The sequence below is a fragment of the Chrysemys picta genome, chromosome 8, assembly GCF_011386835.1.
Source record: "Chrysemys picta bellii isolate R12L10 chromosome 8, ASM1138683v2, whole genome shotgun sequence".
In the NCBI taxonomy this organism is placed as follows: Eukaryota; Metazoa; Chordata; order Testudines; family Emydidae; genus Chrysemys; species Chrysemys picta.
Genome location: NC_088798.1, coordinates 23,656,223 through 23,675,561, shown reverse-complemented (window position 1 = coordinate 23,675,561; position 19,339 = coordinate 23,656,223). Strand labels below are relative to the sequence as shown.

The following is a 19,339-nucleotide window of genomic DNA, read 5'->3' as shown; positions in this document are numbered from 1 at the left end:
GTTAGGCTAATGATAAGAGCTTCTGAAAATCCCACCTAATGGATATAGGTCATAGGAAACCACCCACTTCTCACTTATATTTCTGTATACATACAATGTAGCATCTGTGTATTAAGCTCTTGCTCATACAGCTACTTTCAGTTCAACCAATTCTGTTATTGTAGCCCTAATGCTCTAAACAGTTTGAGCCCAGGAATGTGAAAAAAACACATTACCTAGACTTTTTTCCTAGCAAATCTTGGTTTTAAATTTAATTCTCATTCAGGGTTTGTTTTTAATGGTACTTTTCTGAAAAGGGGAGGCTGTTGGTTGCAGTAGTTTTGGTCATCTGTAAAATCAACTGTATAGCCTTAGCAAAAGTCCACACTTGCACCATCTTCAGTGGAACTCCTACATGTCCCTTTGACTGCGAGCTAAGAGCCTGTTACTAATATTGTCACAATAGCAACAAATATCTTTGAACACTAAGAATACCTAATGACTAATCAAAACATTTTGCAACAAGCTTACTGGCCATATATAGCAAACGTTCAAAATGAAATCCTGCATGATAGCTGTTGTTGGAAATGTAGGGTATTAATTACGTTTTCAGAAACAGTGCACAGTTCATGGATGCTTGTACCTAAAGGCTGCTATTCAAGATAGGTTTAGAGATAAAACAATTTGTTTTATTTATGATAGGTAATTACCTTTTGTTCGATACTATTTTGAAATAATATATTCAGTTTAGTCGGTGTGCTGAACATCTCTTTCCAGTACTTTATTTCTGTTATAGTGTTACTGTTAGTAAGCAGAACACTAGCTAGTTTCATGGTGGCCTGAACAAAATCCCAGGATTAGGAGTGTTGTGCAGGGGAAGTGTCTTGTGCTAGTTATGAATCTGGATGTAGTGAAGTAGAATGAAAAGTCTGAATTGTTTTAGTGCGTTATGATGGGGAAGTTGCAATTCTCTTTATTAGAAGCTGAAGTTCATTATAAAGTTATCCTGTAGAGAAAAACTTGGCTTTACTTATGTAAGGGGTCTACTGAAGACCCACATCTGCTGGGGTATCTACAAGACTAACTGGCTGATAATGGCAAGGTTGGGGGATACTTAAGGACAGTCTATATATCTTTCTACTTTAAAAAAGAGAGAACCCATTTTCAGGATATGGCCAATGATCACCATCTGGCTATTTTGCTTCTATGTTCTACCCTTTACTTCTCTCCTCTGTCCCTCTCCTTGTTTTGCCTTTTTAGAATAAGCTTTTTGCAGCAGGGATTGTGCCTTCTCTTGTGTTTGTACAGTGACCAGCAGATTATAGATGCTACTGGAAACAAATAACAAATACTACAATCAGATGTGAAATGCGGTTTGTTACAATAAATTGGCTTTAAATGGCAAAAGCAAGTGCTGAATTACAACATGGAGGTGCTGCTGATCCAAGAATAGTTCTTTTGAATAGACACCCAGAGCTAGATTGTGGCATTTAACCACAGTTCTGAGTTGGTGCAGAGCCCTACTGCCCTAGGGGGAGATCCAAGAGGGATGAGGCCTTGAGGGAGTTTTCTTGCTACCTCACCAGGGCCAAGGACAATCTGGTCCTAAGGTTTTCACTGAGGACAAATGTAACTAGATTTGAGCATCTCACCTATCAAAATGCAAACCTGTGTACTAGTGAGAAGACAAACAAAACTGCCTCATAAATAACCCACCTGTTCCATGAAACATTTCGGCTATAAAATCCATATGACACTGTTGCCTATTGTATCATGTGTGCTGATGCCTCTTAGATTGGAAGCTGCTACGGGATGAGGCCCTTTCAATGCTTATGCCACTATGCAGATAAATAATGTCAAAACTGGAATGGACAGTATTTCTTGGAGATGGCTAAGGACAGGGAGGAATTAACTTTGTCTTTTCTGCAGTGTGTTTCTGCCAGTCCAGTTCCCAGTATTTTCTAGCCTTTCTGTTTTCATTAGTTAATTGGCTTGCTTTCCTCCATGTTAGCCAGTTATGTGTCCTTATGCTTCAGTAGAAAGCATGTAGAGTAGCAAGCACAGGGCTCTTATAGATAAATGTGGGTTGATTATGCTGCTTGCTCTTGTAATCAAATCATGCTCAGTAATCTATCTTCACTTGGATATGGAAGCACTCCGTTTGCTGTGCACTCACTCCTGAAGTGTAAAGGCACATAGCCATCCACAGCTGCTCAACAGTGAGTGTCTGTTTCTTCCTGTTGCTCTGGTACCTGTTCCAGAGACAGGCAGACATATAAAAGCAATTGCCTAGAGTATATTAATTGGGTGTTTTTTTTTCCTATCTGGATATTATGACTGTGACGGGTTGGATCACAGAAACCCCCTTGGGAGCTGCCACCCGATGTGCAAAGACTACCCCTGCTTCTGTTTTCCCTGCCAGCTCAGGACTCCAGCACCCTGTCTTGCTGAGCCAGACACTCCTGTTTGGCTCCACACACAGATCCAGGGTCTGAATCTCCTGTCCCAAAGCTGCAAGTTTACCTGAAAACAGCTCGCAGTAGCGCGCTTGTCTTTAGCACTCAGATGCCCAACTCCCAATGGGGTCTAAACCCAAATAAATCCGTTTTGCCCTGCATAAAGCTTATGCAGGGCAAACTCATAAATTGTTCGCCCTCTATAACACTGATAGAGAGATATGCACAGTTGTTTGCTCCCCCAGGTATTAATACATACTCTGAGTAAATTACTAAATAAAAAGTGATTTTATTAAATACAGACAGTAGGATTTAAGTGGTTCAAAGTAGTAACAGACAGAACAAAGTAAGTCACCAAGCAAAATAAAATAAAATGCGCAAATCTATGCCTAATCAAACTAAATACAGATAATCTCACCCTCAGAGATGTTTCAGTAAGTTTTTCTCAGACTGGACACCTTCCAGGCCTGGGCACAATTCTTTCCCCTGGTACAGCTCTTGTTGCAGCTCAGGTGGTAGCTAGGGGATTCTTCATGATGGCTTCCCCCTCTCTGTTCTCTTCCCCCCTTTATATATCTTTTGCATAAGGCGGGAACTCTTTGTCTCTCTGGGTTTCCACCCCCCCTCACTGAAAGAGCACCAGGTTAAAGATGGATTCCAGTTCAGGTGACATGATCACATGTCACTGCAAGACTTCATTACTCACTTGCCAGCACACACATATACAGGAAGACTCACAGGTAAATACAGCCATCTGCAGACAATGGGAGTCATCAAGATTCCAAACCATCATTAATGGTCCACACTTTACACAATTACAATAGGCCCTCAGAGTTACATTTTATATTTCTAGTTTTAGATACAAGAGTGGTACATTTATACAAATCAGATGATCACACTCAGTAGATTATAAGCTTTGTAATGATACCTTACAAGAGACCTTTTGCACGAGGCATATCCCAGTTACTTACATTCACTTATTACCGTATTTTCTCTAAAACTATCTCAGTTACATTATATTGACTTATTATCAAGTTTTTATAAAACCATATAGACTGCACAATGTCACACCCTCCTCCTGAACTTACTGCCAGAGACTTGGACACTGACCATGGCGGAGGCAGTATACCTAAAATTCATTTTTGGGCTCCCCTATGGGGCAGACACTCCTGTGTCCCCCAAAAGGGAAAGAGACCCTGACCCAGCTGTAGGCTCACAGCTTCCAGCTATGAGGGACCTTTCGCTGGCCAGCAAAATCCCCCCCCTTTCACTCAGGTTGGGTTTGCTTCCAGCTAGAGTCCTTGGGGTTTGTTCCCACCGCAGCAGTCACCAGGACCCCAACTTCCAGCTCCAGGATACATGTCTCTGTGCACCTCTTCCACTCCATTACAGCCAGGTCATGCTTCTGGGTATTAATTGCTTTGTCTCTTAAGTCCAGGCTGGTGGGCAGCCTTTTCTTTTTCCAGGTCAGGCTTTCCTAGGCAAATTGTACATCAATTTCCATTTGTCTTCCTTTGAGACCATCACTTGATGAGCTGGGATACCACAGAGAACACCCTCCTGCCAGAACAGGCATCCCTCCACTCCTGTCTTGCTAAATTAGACACCCTAGTCAGCTTCAGCACAGACAGAGGTTGGGCCACACCCATCTGCAGTTCACTGAAACGGAGATGCACTCAGCTCAGGGGCTTCTTAGTTAACAGAGACATTCCCAGTGCCCATTGTTCAGTCTTTCTGGGCAATTTGCAACTTGTGTAGTTTTAGCTTCTTTTGATCTTCATTCTTACTTATTTTGCTTCCTTTTCTGTCCCTACTTCCCTTTCCCGAAATAAGCAAACAGAAAATAACAAACCAGTAATCACTTTGTCTGTTCTCCAGCCACCACACTTAAAACTCACTTAAAATCACTACCAGTATCTCAAAGCAATCAGCTGTGCACAGATCCTGCCGACTACGCCACTGTGACGGGTTGGATCACAGAAACCCCCTTGGGAGCTGCCACCCGATGTGCAAAGACTACCCCTGCTTCTGTTTTCCCTGCCAGCTCAGGACTCCAGCACCCTGTCTTGCTGAGCCAGACACTCCTATTTGGCTCCACTCACAGATCCAGGGTCTGAATCTCCTGTCCCAAAGCTGCAAGTTTACCTGAAAACAGCTCGCAGTAGCGCGCTTGTCTTTAGCACTCAGATGCCCAACTCCCAATGGGGTCTAAACCCAAATAAATCCGTTTTGCCCTGCATAAAGCTTATGCAGGGCAAACTCATAAATTGTTCGCCCTCTATAACACTGATAGAGAGATATGCACAGTTGTTTGCTCCCCCAGGTATTAATACATACTCTGAGTAAATTACTAAATAAAAAGTGATTTTATTAAATACAGACAGTAGGATTTAAGTGGTTCAAAGTAGTAACAGACAGAACAAAGTAAGTCACCAAGCAAAATAAAATAAAATGCGCAAATCTATGCCTAATCAAACTAAATACAGATAATCTCACCCTCAGAGATGTTTCAGTAAGTTTTTCTCAGACTGGACACCTTCCAGGCCTGGGCACAATTCTTTCCCCTGGTACAGCTCTTGTTGCAGCTCAGGTGGTAGCTAGGGGATTCTTCATGATGGCTTCCCCCTCTCTGTTCTCTTCCCCCCTTTATATATCTTTTGCATAAGGCGGGAACTCTTTGTCTCTCTGGGTTTCCACCCCCCCTCACTGGAAAAGCACCAGGTTAAAGATGGATTCCAGTTCAGGTGACATGATCACATGTCACTGCAAGACTTCATTACTCACTTGCCAGCACACACATATACAGGAAGACTCACAGGTAAATACAGCCATCTGCAGACAATGGGAGTCATCAAGATTCCAAACCATCATTAATGGTCCACACTTTACACAATTACAATAGGCCCTCAGAGTTACATTTTATATTTCTAGTTTTAGATACAAGAGTGGTACATTTATACAAATCAGATGATCACACTCAGTAGATTTTAAGCTTTGTAATGATACCTTACAAGAGACCTTTTGCATGAGGCATATCCCAGTTACTTACATTCACTTATTACCGTATTTTCTCTAAAACTATCTCAGTTACATTATATTGACTTATTATCAAGTTTTTATAAAACCATATAGACTGCACAACGTCACAATGCCAAAAAAAGCCAGGGAGGCTGAGTATGCTTGATGAAGACTGTTATCCTAATACAATCAAAACAGAAGCATTGATCAGGATAACATAGCTTGAATTGATTTAGAACTATTAAAACACTTAAGCCTTCGGGGTGGGTGATTAGTCTGTCTCTGATGTTATCGGCAGGCTGGGTTTGAGGAAACATGATTATTCCTGTGCTTTTTAGAAGTGAACCCTAACTCTGTTCTCCAGTTCTTTACCTATTTTATTTGTATTACTGCAAAGGCTAACCAAAGTGTAATATCTGATTTGAGCAATGCAGTGGATTGGTGGTTCCTAAACTTGATCATACCAGGGCTGGACATCCACCACAGGCAACTGGTCTCCCTTAGCTGAACTGCACATTCTTTTGCACTGGTTCCTATGGTACTTCAAAGAAAGTGCTGCCGGAATTGGCACCGTGGCACATGGTGTATTTTTGCTGTAGGAGCTGGTGATAAAATGGCTGAAGAAAATTTTCTTGGGAGAAGGAGAGAATAGGACCATGGTCACTTAGATAAACGAATGAGACCTCCTTCAGGGTCATGGCCCACTACAGACTATGAACTGCTACACTGGAAAAAAGCAAACTAAGAGAGATGGGGTAATAATCATATGCAAGTACTTTCTAAGGTTTCAGGATTACATACCATAAATAAGATTTCTAATAAATAGATAATGGGAAAGACTGAAGTTCACCATAACCCACAAAGCTGCCACCTTCCCTGCCCAGAGTGGTGACTTCAGTCCACCTAATCCTAATAAATCACTCCTGTGCAATGCTCCACAGAAAGGTGAAAACCTGCAAGGCCCTTGCCAGAATACCAGACAGGGGATGTTCCTGCAGAACTTCAGATTTAGTGATCAATTTAATCCTGTAACAAGATTCAACATTATTAACGATCTAATCACACAAACTTCTAGATGCCATTAGTAGCCAAGAAATGTCCTCCTTGCCTTCTTTCCATTGCATCCCTATAAAATGTATTTTGCCTTACCTCCATGGACAACGGATTCCAAACACCAATTGATTAACTTCTGGGGCAAAAAGCCCCCCTGTAAATTTAATCTAAACATTTGTTTTAATTTTCTGGTATGTCCATTTGTTGTTTCCTGTCATTGTTCAATTTGAATATGTTGGTACCAAGCCTTTTGTGGTCCCCTTCTAGGTAGTTTATTCATTGCAAGAAAGCTTTTATCTTGCCTCTAGAATTTACCTTTTCTTATAATAACTACAACCCTGGGGAATATCTTTATCAGGGGAAATCCCAGCAGGGCATATAGCTGATGTAAAGGTTCTGTGTCGTTCCTCAACAGGTCCTGTCACAGTAGGTCAGTAGGGGGCATGAGTGAAGTGCTGACTTGCTCCAGCTAATCCGAGCTGTTGACCAAAGCATTCTTAGGCCATAGGCACCAAGTACATCTAGGACAGCCCTGACTCTCCTCTGACTTTGACTTGTACTAGCAATCAAAGCAGCCCCAACAGCATCAAAATAGTGGAGTTGCAGAGAGGCATAAAGTCATTTCTGCCCCCTTGGTACCTTGGTTAAGAAGAACTCAGATGCAGCAATGAATCAAGCCCCGTGAGATGATCGTGCCCAAACAGTCACTTTGACATTTCAGTCCCACTCATGAAGCTAAGCTGAAGATATTAAAATGTCCCTCCTCATTGACCACAGCCAGTTGCTAAGTCAAGGAACCATGGCCTAAAGGGAACAAAAATAGAACAATCCCACCACCAAACGTAGTATGTTGAGCTCTCCAAAGAAGGGAGAAATTCTCCCTTGGCAGGAAGCCCAGTATATATATCTATATCTATATATCTCCAACATGTGCATGATGGGAACATATTCCAGTCTGGGACTAAAATAACTTCCAGGACTGTAGTTGTGTATTAAGCATAAATTCCAGTGATCATGCTGTTGCCTGCAGGAAGGGGAGCTCTCATTTATGTGAGCTTCCCAAGCTTAAGACCATAAGAACGACCATACTGGGTCAGACCGATGGTCCATCTAGCCCAGTATCCTGTTTTCCGTCAGTGGCCAATGCCAAGTGCTTCAGAGGGAATGAACAGAACAAGTAATAAATAAGTGATCCATCCCCTGTTGGCCGTTCTGGCTAATGGAGGCTAGGGACTCTTCAGAGATGGTTTTGCATCCCTGCCCTTCCTGGCTAGTAGTCATTGATGGACCTGTCCTCCATGAACTTATCTAGTTCTTTTTTTGACCCCTGTTATAGTCTTATCCTTCACAACATCCTCTGGCAAAGAATTCCACAGGTTGGCTATGTGTTGTGTGAAGAAATACTTCATTTTGTTTGTTTGTTTTTTAAACCTGTTGCCTATTAATTTCATTTGGTGACCCCTGGTTCTTGTGTTATCAGAAGGAGAAAATAACATTTCCTTATTTACTTTCTCCACACCAGTCATGATTTTATAGACCTCTATCATATTTCCCCACACCCCTAGTTGTCTCTTTTCCAAGCTGAAAAATCCTAGTCTTATTAATCTCTCCTCATAGGGAAGCTGTTGCATACCCCTAATTTTTGTTGCCCTTTTCTGAACCTTTTCCAATTCCAATATAGATATATATATTTTTGAGGGGGGGGTGACCAGATCTGCACGATTCAAGATGTGAGCGTACCATGGATTAATATATAAGCTTCTACCTGATGTGGTGTGCGTGTGTTTTTCTGTACAGCTTGATATGCAAAAGGAGGGAGAGATCTTGCTGAATCAGGTGGCCCATTGCAGAACCAGTTGTGTGCAGCTCCCGTGGCCTTGCACAAGTTTTTGTGCCATGAAGCCTAGAAATATTTTTAACTGAATTAGGGTCCTTCATAATCAATGTATTTTGAAATAATTGAATACCTTGAATAATGGCTCTGGTTCTTATTTGTACTGGATGGTACAGTACAACTAATTGGTTTTTCATCACTTGTAGTTTTCCATGAGAGTTAGGATTTCTTGGACGTGATCAGATTATTAAAAAGCAGCTGACTAACAAATAATGTAGTAATACAGTATTTATTTTTAGATTTTTGCAGCAGAATAAGTAGTTTTTGTGCCATTGCTTTGCTGGTAGCTGACAAAGGGCAACAAACTGTATCTGTGAATACCCCCTTCTGTTGGTTTCAGTACAATGTGATATCTGTGCTAGTATCTAGACAGCAGTTACAAATAGCAAGAAGATAATAAATGTTATGTCCTTGTGGCCAACACACTTGAACTCTTGTAATGTTTATCCCAGTAAATAATTTGAAAGAATGAGAGGGATTTGTGAAGTATTGCGGTTTGAATGTAGATGGTATTATTTCTTAGGAGCAAATGTTCTTTCTGGCATGCTCCCTTTAATTCTGGAAATGGAAAATTACTCTTGGACATAAAAGTAAAGAAAAGTTATAATCATGAGAAGTAGTTTATAGGTGGAAAAAAGTGATATATGTATACAGTGTGCATGTGCACATGCATACATCATCTGTATTTGCTTCTCATTTATGCAAATCAGATCCAGTAGAACCTTGCTAATTTGTACTAATGAGTGGGAGACCTTTGTGAATTACTGAATGTTGTGACAAGTAGAACACAGCAAATATTCCAAGCGGCCTACCTACCTGCATTGTGGGAATCCCATCTGCAAGAGACTATTCCAATCCGGTGTCTTAAAGCTCATTTTGCAATCACCAAGGCAAATTAGAAAAAAACCCAAAGTGAATGTTGTGCTGGTGAAAGGCGCTCGTCTGTTTGATTCCTGTGTAATGAGAACAGGAAAGACCTCCCTTTCTACAGAGCGGAGAGATTAAAAAAACAACCCACAGAGATCAGCTGAATGGTTTGGGACAATGAAAAACAAAACACGAACAGGAGTGGGTCACAGTTCAAAAAAGGGATACAAAGGGGATACTAAACAGAGAACTCCAGACTGCAGCCATTGCTTTAAAAAGGTGAAAGGGAGTCAGTAGACGCTGCCAGTGTTTAATTTGTAATGAAAACAGTGCTGGGGTTGAGGCAATTTTTTTACATTCATAACTGATGCAGCAAGCCCCAGGGTGCCAGGACTATGAACGTCTAAGCCTAGAGGTGCTGAGGCTTAGCCCTGGCAAACCCTGACACAGATTAAGCACCGGACACTGCCCAAACGAACTGTCTGGCTATGTGAGTTGAAAAGTGGAAGTAAGTAGGCCCCACAATCACAGCAAATCATACTGCCTCCATCCAGCTTCTTCATCCTGGGCCCCTAGATGGCCGCTTTGGCTAATGCAAGAGGAGGTTGATGAGGAAGTCTCTGGGTTTAGTGGGGCAATGGATAGGGTGTAGATTACCCCACTTTTTGTTTAAGTTCAGCTAGAACTTCAGTGAGATGTTCTGGAGGTGATGGAGAAGGGGCTGCAATCTCGAGTACTGGAGATAAGTGTGCATCAGGATAACCCTCTCACCAGAAAAAAGACCAATATTGGCCCTAGCTGGAGGGAGAGGAATTACCCCAGGGGAGGTGAGTGAATCTCATGTTTTTTGAGGGAGAGAGAGAGTCACAGTTATTGAATGCTTGAGGATGCTGCTTTGCCAGTACCAACCTGTGCAGGATGTGAAACAGATAAGGTAAAGGGCTTCTTATGCCATTACCAATCCTCTGAACCATAGTAACCAAAATAAACAATATCCACATATGCTTTTGCAAACAAAGCTTTTAAAGATTTAAAACCGCTCTGGGGACTCATTCTTTCTGATGAAGGAAGCCAAGAACTAGTATTGCAGGATTTTGCTGATCGCTTGGTGTAAGTACCCTTTAGATCTGTGGATCCACTACAATTACAAAGTGATGGATTGCGGCTCCAAAAACACTATCTATTTTAGGGTTTGGGAATGACTGAAGGGGAAATAAATGGGGGTTTATAAGGAGGAAGATGCTGATGGAATATGGAAAGGTATCTTAGTACCTAATCCTGTGAATTGTTGAGCCAAAGAGGCATGCAACGAATTTGAAAGGTGGCCTTTAGCCTATTTACTTTGTTTTCTCAACCTTTTCTCTCTTTGAAAACAATCCACAGGCTTTTCTTGATCTGTGAAGTATGCTTCTGCCAGGAGATGGACTATGATATAACAAAACAACATCATGCACTTAATTTCACAGTGAGATTTTCATTATCTGCTCTAATGGGATGTGTTTATATTTTCAGGATGGTGGTGTGATTTAGTTAAAATGCACAAGATTGAATGAATTAACAAGTTAATACTTCTTAATTTCTCAGTTTGAAAAAAGAATGAAAAGAAACACCCATTATTGGAATGTATTTTTATCAGAGTGGGTTAATAGGCTTTAAAAGAGCTGGAGATCAATAATAAAAGAAAGCAAATCATTTGAGATCACACCGTTGTGTACAATAATGAAATCTTTCCTTTATTATGCACTGTTATTGTTAGCATTAGAGGGCATCCTCAATTTCTGAAAAGTAAAGAGCTCAAGAGGGGTATTCTTCAATGCCTGGATTATTAATTACCAGTATATTTTATTCTTCAAAAGAGTTTTTTTTCTTTTAAATAATAAAACCCTTTTTCACAAAAGGGGAAAATGCTTATTCAGTCAACTGGAGCTTTAGTGCGTATTTTTCTGCAGAAATTTGAAACATGGCATCTGTGTGTCTATGCACAACAACAATTGTTCTCTGTATGTAACTGGATACGAAGGAGGGATTTAGGTGTGGAAATGCATAAAACCATATAATGCCACCAGTCTGCGGGCAGATTCCTATTGTTGGCAATCTAGCCTAGGGTTACCATATGTCCTCTTTTTCCCGGACATGTCTGGCTTTTCGGCACTCAAACCCCCGTCTGGGGGGAATTGTCAAAAAGCCGAACATGTCCGGGAAAATGGCGGCTCTGCTCCTCCCCTGACTCTTCGGCTCTGTTTAAGAGCCGAGCGCTATGGGCTTCAGGTAGCCCCCTTGCCTCCGGACCCTGCGCCCCCAGCCGGGCACTTCCCCTCCCGGGTTCCGGTGGCGCAGGGTCCGGAGGCATGGGGGCTGCCCGAAGCCCAAGCGCTACCGGCTTCACGGTTTGCCGGGCAGCCTCCAGACCCTGCGCCCCCGGCTGGGCGCTTCCCCTCTCGGGCTCCAGCTGCGCTGGGGAAGCGCCGGCCGGCCGGGGGCGCAGGGTCTGGGGGCTGCCTGGCAAACCGTAAAGCCGGTAGCGCTTGGGCAGCCCTTTCCGCATGGCTGGGAGTGGGAGGGAGGAGGGGGCGGAGTTGGGGCGGGGGTGGGGAAATGGGCGGGGCCAGGGCCCATGGAGGGTCCTCTTTTTTTATTTGTTAGATATGGTAACCCTAATCTAGCCGGATTATGGAGTCAATAGCTGGTATTTATGTGGGATGTTATCTTTAAAAATACACTGTGCACTGGCTGTATGTCTGTTTGAAAGAGCAGTGAAATTAAAGTTACAGATCCCAACCCTCCAAACACTTCCACACGTGAGAAGTGTGACTCAGTGGGACTTCTTGCATGCATTACATTAAGTACATGTGGAGGTGTTTGTAGAATTGGGGCCACAGTGGCATAGTCTTTCAAAAGATTTGGTTTTCTTTTCCAGTACATCAGCAGAATGGGAGCATAGTGAATTTCAATTTATTTCTAGCCTGAATACAAAACAGAATCAAAGATCAGAGCTGATAACACAACAGGAGGAGAGCAGAGGCAGCATTTTAGAGAAACAGATGCACTGTTCCCAAATTACTGCCTGGTTTTTTTTTTTTATTTTATTTTATTTTATTTTTTTAAAATCTTTAGTTGATACTGACAGCAGTTCATTAACATTAAGCTAAAAAGAGAATGGGAAAATATATTCCATGCAAAGGTTAGAAGCATAGTTTTAAGGCTGCTGATTTGAAGTTGCATATTTTCAAGTAGTGGGGTATGTGAACAATAGAGACATAATGGAACTGGGAAAGTGAATAGGGGAATTTGAAAATCAAGGTTTGGAGTTTACCAAATGACATGAAAAATAAACTGGGAGAAGGAATTGCAATTGGAGCTGAACCAAGACTTCTGGGTTTTGCCTTGCAAAAGGTTGCCTCAGATTGTTAAATTCCATTGTGAAACTTTTCCTAACTTTGGCAAATGTCTTGAAGCATGCAAAACTCTTTATAAAACTTATTAATAAACAAATTATTTGAACAACTAAAAATGCCATCATTATTAGTGTATTGCTTGTGAGCAGAACCAATGTCTAGTGCTCAGAGCAAGACGAGGAGCCAGGACTCCTAAGGTCTGTTGAAAGTTCTGCCCGTGTGACCAGAGACAGGTCATTCTTCTGTGCTTCTGTTTACAGATTTGGTTGATGAAACTAACAATAGTCTGTTATCCTACATAGTGCTGAAATTAAGCCTTGAAACACCAATCTGTAAAGTGCTCACATGAAATGCCCTATAGAAGTTTCAAGTATTATATAAATAATTTATTTATTATATTAATATAACTATATAAATATTTATTAGTAGTATAACTACTTACATTGTAAGCTCTCTGGAGTAAGGACCATCTTTTTATTGTGTTTGTAATGGAACCCTCATCCTCTATTGGGGCTTGCTCGTGTGACTGCTATTCAAATTATACACCTCCTAAGTATTAATAAAATAATAATCTATTAACTTCACTGACCAGTATTGGTAGGTATTGCATGACAGTCGTGATCTAGGCAAACATAAATATCAGTCCTGCAAACACATTAGTACATGCTTAATTTTATTACCATATGTAGTCATGGTAGTGAGGTTAAGCATGTACATCAGTCTGCGGGACCAGTTGTGATAATAAAGCTAAACACATGCATGAGTAGTACCAGGAACTTATGCACATGTCTGACTTTACTACTGTAACACTTCATGGTAATAAAGTTAAACATGTGCGTTAGTGTTTGCAGGACTGGGGCCTTAAGTCATAGCACTGCTGCGCCCCCTCTCTCTCTTCTCCCCCCCCCCTCCCCATAAAACAAACAAACAAACCCAGTAAAAACCCAGCAGCGGCACTGTGGTAGCAGAAAGTGAAGCTTGTAATGATGGGTATTACTGAATTATGTAGCAGAGAGAACTTTAGAATGGGAATGGAGGTTCCTCATGTTTATGCCTGTTCTACTTCCACATGCTGCTGTAAGCTGTGGGGGTGGGAGATGAGGTGGTCCACTGGCATGTTTGTTTGCTATTTTTGGCTCAGTCTGTTAAAATTGTTGGATTAATTCCATTACTAATAGCTTTTAAAAAAACGTAAGAACTAAAATCCCGTAGATGTTTACTAATTTGTGCACTCTGTTATCTGCACTTTTCCACAAACTGATGGTGTCGCAATCTCTCAGCAAATATTTAAAAGAAGAGTGCTATAGTGAGGTCTCATACTATTAAGACTTCATTTATTAATACTTTTACAAGAGATCCCACAGTGCATTTACTAGCAAATGTTGAAGTTGCATGTATAGTTAATACTAAGCTATGTTTGTCCAAATACATGAACAAGTACAATTTATGATGTCTGCTCCCTAACCTGTATTACTGAATTTTCTCACTTTGGCCAAAATCCTGTGCCCAGCAAAGTAACTGAGCTAGAGTTACAAGAGGGCAGGATTTTACCACCTGCAGCCCAGATGACTCCTTCAGTCTAATTGCTGGTGTAGCCTCCAAGGTCTTTGGTCCTCTCTGGGGTATGGGTGAGGAAAGAGTTGGACAAGGGATCTGCATAACTGCCCTCCTCTTGCCTGTCTGTTATCCTGCCCTGCCCCCACACAGCTGTGAGGCTCCCTCTAGTGCTAGCGCTGGGGCAGGATTTGCAGTGAGTTTTCCAGTTCCAGGCCAAGTACAAAGTAATTCTGGTTTCAGTAACAGATGTCAGAAGGTAGAAGGACCATTTTTTCTGTTCCTCCATGTTAGGAGGGATCAGGGCTGGATTTCCAATTAGGCACAGTAGGCACATGCTGAGGGGCGCCGGCATTCTAGGGGCTCCTAAAAATTAAAAGTGGGTTAAAAGTTTTTTTTTTTCTTTCCAGAAAACACAAAGGTCAGCTGTAGGCAGCGTGGGGGTGGGAGCCGGGGGGAGGGGGTGCTGAAGATGCTGTGCCTAGGGGCGTGTAAGGTGTATACCGAGGCCTGGGAGGGATACTGTCCATTATTACGTGATTTTCCTTTACAGTGTGTGGTTTTGGTTTGCTTTTAATCCCAGCCATATGCGCCGACTGCATGGGTGATCCGGGGCTGGAGCACCCACGGGGAAAAAAATGGTGGGTGCTCAGCACCAATCGGCAGCCCCCCTATCAACACCTCTCCCCCCAGCGCCTCCTGCCCACTGGTGGGCCCCGATGATCAGCACCTCCTTTCCCCTCCCCCCCACGCCTGCCACAGATCAGCTGTTTCATGGCGTCAGGAGGCGCTCGGGGAAAGGGGGAGGAGCGAGGGTGCAGCGCGCTCGGGGAGGGGGCGGAACTGGGTGGGAAGAGGTGGGGGCAGGGCAGGGTTGGGAAGAAGCAGGGATGGGGCATTGGGGGAATGGGTGGAGTGGGGGCAGGGCCCAGGCAGAGCCGGGGGAGAGCACCCCCTGGCAAATTAGAAACTCAACACCCATGATCCCTGCCCCTCACAAGTGCTTTTTTTAAAAGACAACAGCAAAGCCAAACATTCAGTCAGGAAGAGTGGACCAACTGACCTGTCTCTTTGGATGCTATATTTTACAAACTGTAGTGTAGCTTTCACTGATTCTTTAATTGCACTCCAATGGTAGCAATAAGTCTCCCCTAACCATCTGAGGGGAAAACATTCTAGCTGGGTGCTGCTTGCATCACTGACATAGGGGTGTCTCAGTAATCCTGATGGAGAACTTCTGCAAGAATAAAAAGAGGGGTAGGTGGAGATCTTAGTGGGGAGGACAAGTAGATTCTTGTACAGTAGTTGTTGCTATTAATGCATCTTTCTTTGCCTCTTTTGTTGTTGCTGCAGACTTTGCATCTGCGTTGCCTACTAGTCTTTTAAATAAAAAGGTGGTTGTCCAGATCTACAAAGGTATTTAGGCTTCTAAATTCCGTTGGAATTAATAAAAGTTAAGAGCCTAAATACCTCTGTGGATCTGGGCCTTGGTGCTAATAAAAGGGATACACCTCCAGCTTTGGTTTATCCTCTCCCCTTTCTCTATCCTCTTTAATTTTGGGAAATTTGTACACTCCACCCCCGTTACTGTTTCCAGCTCTCCAAATCTGACACTATCTCCAGAACAAAAACTAAATAAAAATAGAAGAGCTTGGGGGAGAATAGAGAAAAAACATCTGGTGTCTTGTCCCATGTCCCTACCTCGCACCCCCTCATCATCTGCTCAACATCCTCACTGCCTAACTTGTCACTGTTTTGTTTGTGATCATTGATGGTCACATGGGTAAAAACAGAATCATATTTAGGGTACAGGTTTCATAGCAAGCTGATTTTACTCTTTTACCTCCAGCTCTACATCCACTGTGATGCATAACTTTTATTTATAGGGAAAACCACTTTTTGCTTATGGCAAAACTTCACCAATGAAAAATGGTTGTTGGTAGACTTCTGAGCGCTCTCTCTCTCTCTCTCTCTCGTTTTGTTTTGTGTCTTTCATAAAACTGGCAGCCACATTTTAGCAGATTTTCTTTACAGCTGAAAATTAATATTTGCAAACCCTTCCAGGGTCTGTTGGTGAGTAGTGATATTTGAATCTGCAGGCAGAAATAATAAATATTTGGGTGGAAAAAAATCTGAGTACAAAAGTAGGCCTGGGAGGGATAGCTCAATGGTTTGAGCATTGGCCTGCTAAACCCAGGGTTGTGAGTTCAGTCCTTCAGGGGGCCATTTAGGGAACTGGGGTGTAAAAAACAACAAAAAAAAAAACTGGGGATTTGTCCTGCTTTGAGCAGGGGGTTGGACTAGATGATCTCCTGAGGTCCCTTCTGACCCTGATATTCTATGATTATAGACCAGGGGTCGGCAACGTTTGGCACGTGGCTCGCCAGGGTAAGCACCCTAGCTGGCCAGGCCAGTTTATTTACCTGCTGACGCGGCAGGTTCGGCCGATCGCGGCCCCCACTGGCCGCGGTTTGCTGTCCCGGGCCAATGGGGGCGGCGGGAAGCGGCGCGGGCGAGAGATGTGCTGGCTGCGGCTTCCCGCCGCCCCCATTGGCCCGGGACAGCGAACCGCGGCCAGTGGGGGCCGCGATCGGCCGTGTCAGCAGGTAAATAAACTGGCCCGGCCAGCTAGGGTGCTTACCCTGGCGAGCCGCATGCCAAACATTGCCGACCCCTGTTATAGACCTTGATGTGGGTTATAAAAAGTAGATCAGGAAAGCTGCTAAGTTTGTTGGATTTCAGTGACTCAAGTAGCGATCAGGACAACAAACTTGCAGAATGTATGGAGGGAAAATCATGTTTCAAGAAATAGAACAGGCCTATTTTTTAAACTTAGTATGAGCAGAAAACACTCAATGCTATTCTAAACTGAATACTAGGAATAGAAATCAGTGATGACAAATAAGATTGAAATTTGGAGCATCTAGCTATTATCTGATGATCATAATACTATTTAATTTGATATACAGTACTTACTACTGGCTATGAAAACACCCACATTTTTGACATTGGGAAAGATGAGTAAGAGGGAATGTGAACTATGGTACAAAATCCTGCCTGAATTCTCTAACGAGTGGGACATATTTGAAGAGACAAAATTCAGACCTGGAGGTCCAAAATTCAACGTTGTGTCCTTGTATCTGCATGTTGATTTTTATATGTATTTTGAAAACATCACTGCTTCAGTACTCCAACACAGGTTGGATAGTTAGTAAGACAGGATTCAGCATGGAAGGTGCTTGGTCTGGAAGTTCAATGAGTGAGGCAGAGGGTATATGGTAAATGAGACTGGGATGTTGGGTGAGGGGGAAATAACACATGAACATATAATTAAAGACTATACTGTATCATAACATGCTCACAAGACCACAGAGTTAACAGGCAGGCAGTCTTAACTTTAAGATGCCCTGATTTCTGAGTGCTATATTCTGCAACTTTAACATTTCTTTAATGTAATTTTTTTACATAATGAAGCCAGGAGAAAGGTTGATGGCTGGAATTATTGATTAGACACGCTTCTGGGAGTCGAGCACTGCGTTTCTATACCTGGCTGCTACAGATTTCCTGTGTGACCTTGGCCCCTTGTCTTAATATCACCCATTTGTAACCTTAATATATAATAACTTACCTACCTCCCAGGGAGTTAAGGCTAAATGTGGTGGTGGAGATCCTTGAATGGGAGGCATTATTTAAGAGCAAGATACTTTTATTAATTCACTGTATGACTCAGCCCCTCTTGTTTGTAAGTTTTAAAAATGAAAAAAGGAATATAAATGACTGTTGCTCAGTTCACTTATTTCTGCAATTAAAGAATTTCTTAAAGCATTGGGGACTTATTTTCATTAACATCTTAACTGTGTGCAGTGCTAACAAATGCTATTCCTTATCCATAAGGATCTGTTAGGAAATCACCTAGAGAATTGTATATTTCTTTGCAAACATTTAGGAATAATTTCATTAGTGTTTCTTTCCAGAAACCTGAACAAGTAATTATGCATTCTGTCAAAACTGTCAAATTCTCATAGATACTGAATTTACCGAGTTATAATGTGGCATAGTTGGATTCACTTGAGGGGGAAAACAACTTTTAGATACAAAAAAGTAGTATTTACATAAGCATATATTCCTATTAGAGATTATTACAGTTATGGTTAAGATCAAATAATATTATAGCTTGTCGTGAAATATATCTTCAAGTCATGCTTGAATTTGATATTCTCTCTTTCTTTGTAATTCATACCATCTATATGCAGAAAGTAGCAATTTTCTACATACAAAGTGTTAATCCAGAAATGGATTTTGGAATATTTAATTCTCTTCCTCAGTATCATTTGCTGTCAGTATGACAGAAATCCTATTTTAGTTTGATGCCACATGGCCACCTACTGAGCATAACTGGTGGGCAACTAATTTTTTCTGATGGACATATGGACAAGCCTGCTGTTGTTCTTGGCCACAAGATAACTCCTGTCTACCCTCCCACACTTACTTTGAAATGTGTCCTCCAATAGGTCCATAAAACAAGCCCCTAACTGCACCAGTCCATCCCCAGTTGGCTGCATGAATAGGTATCGTAGTTTCCGGCCATGTTGAGGTGCGTCCAAAGCTCTTTGCGAGCACTGTCTTCACTCCAATTAATCATGCTGCATTAATTGCAGTTTAAAGGGAGGTCCACGTTGTCTTTCCAGCCACAGGGTAAGTACTGTACTGCAATTGCAGCTGCAGCAGGGGAGAGAGGCTGGGGAAATGTACTGAAACATGACAAGATACAGGCTGCAAGGGGAGGATTAATGTATAATAAAACACACATTAAAATTTTAAATGTTTAATTAAAAAATCTTAAATAATTAAAAAAAAGAAGTGAAAAGGCCTGTCTGTGCCATTCTGTAAGCAGTAGGTCGGGAAGAACAGAAACACTACCATTGCATAGACTACATCTTCTTAGGAAAAATGTCTGGCTTGTTAAGCTCATTGAGTAATTTGAATGGATGAGCATTTGTAGTTGCTTCACAAGGTTAAAATTCAGGTTGCATGAACTGTATCTTCTTTCCACAGTCAACAGCTAATACACCTAAACTATCTTAATCAGAGCATTTATTCCCGCCCCACCTTTTCTGCAAAGT

The 19,339-nt window shown here is 42.1% G+C and overlaps 1 protein-coding gene across 5 annotated transcripts in view; it reads left to right on the top strand.

The window, feature by feature from the left end:
* Window positions 1-19,339, top strand: part of SLC44A5 (solute carrier family 44 member 5) — a 197,177-nt gene that overhangs the window by 14,180 nt on the left and 163,658 nt on the right. The gene's annotated exons all lie outside the window — the stretch shown is intronic.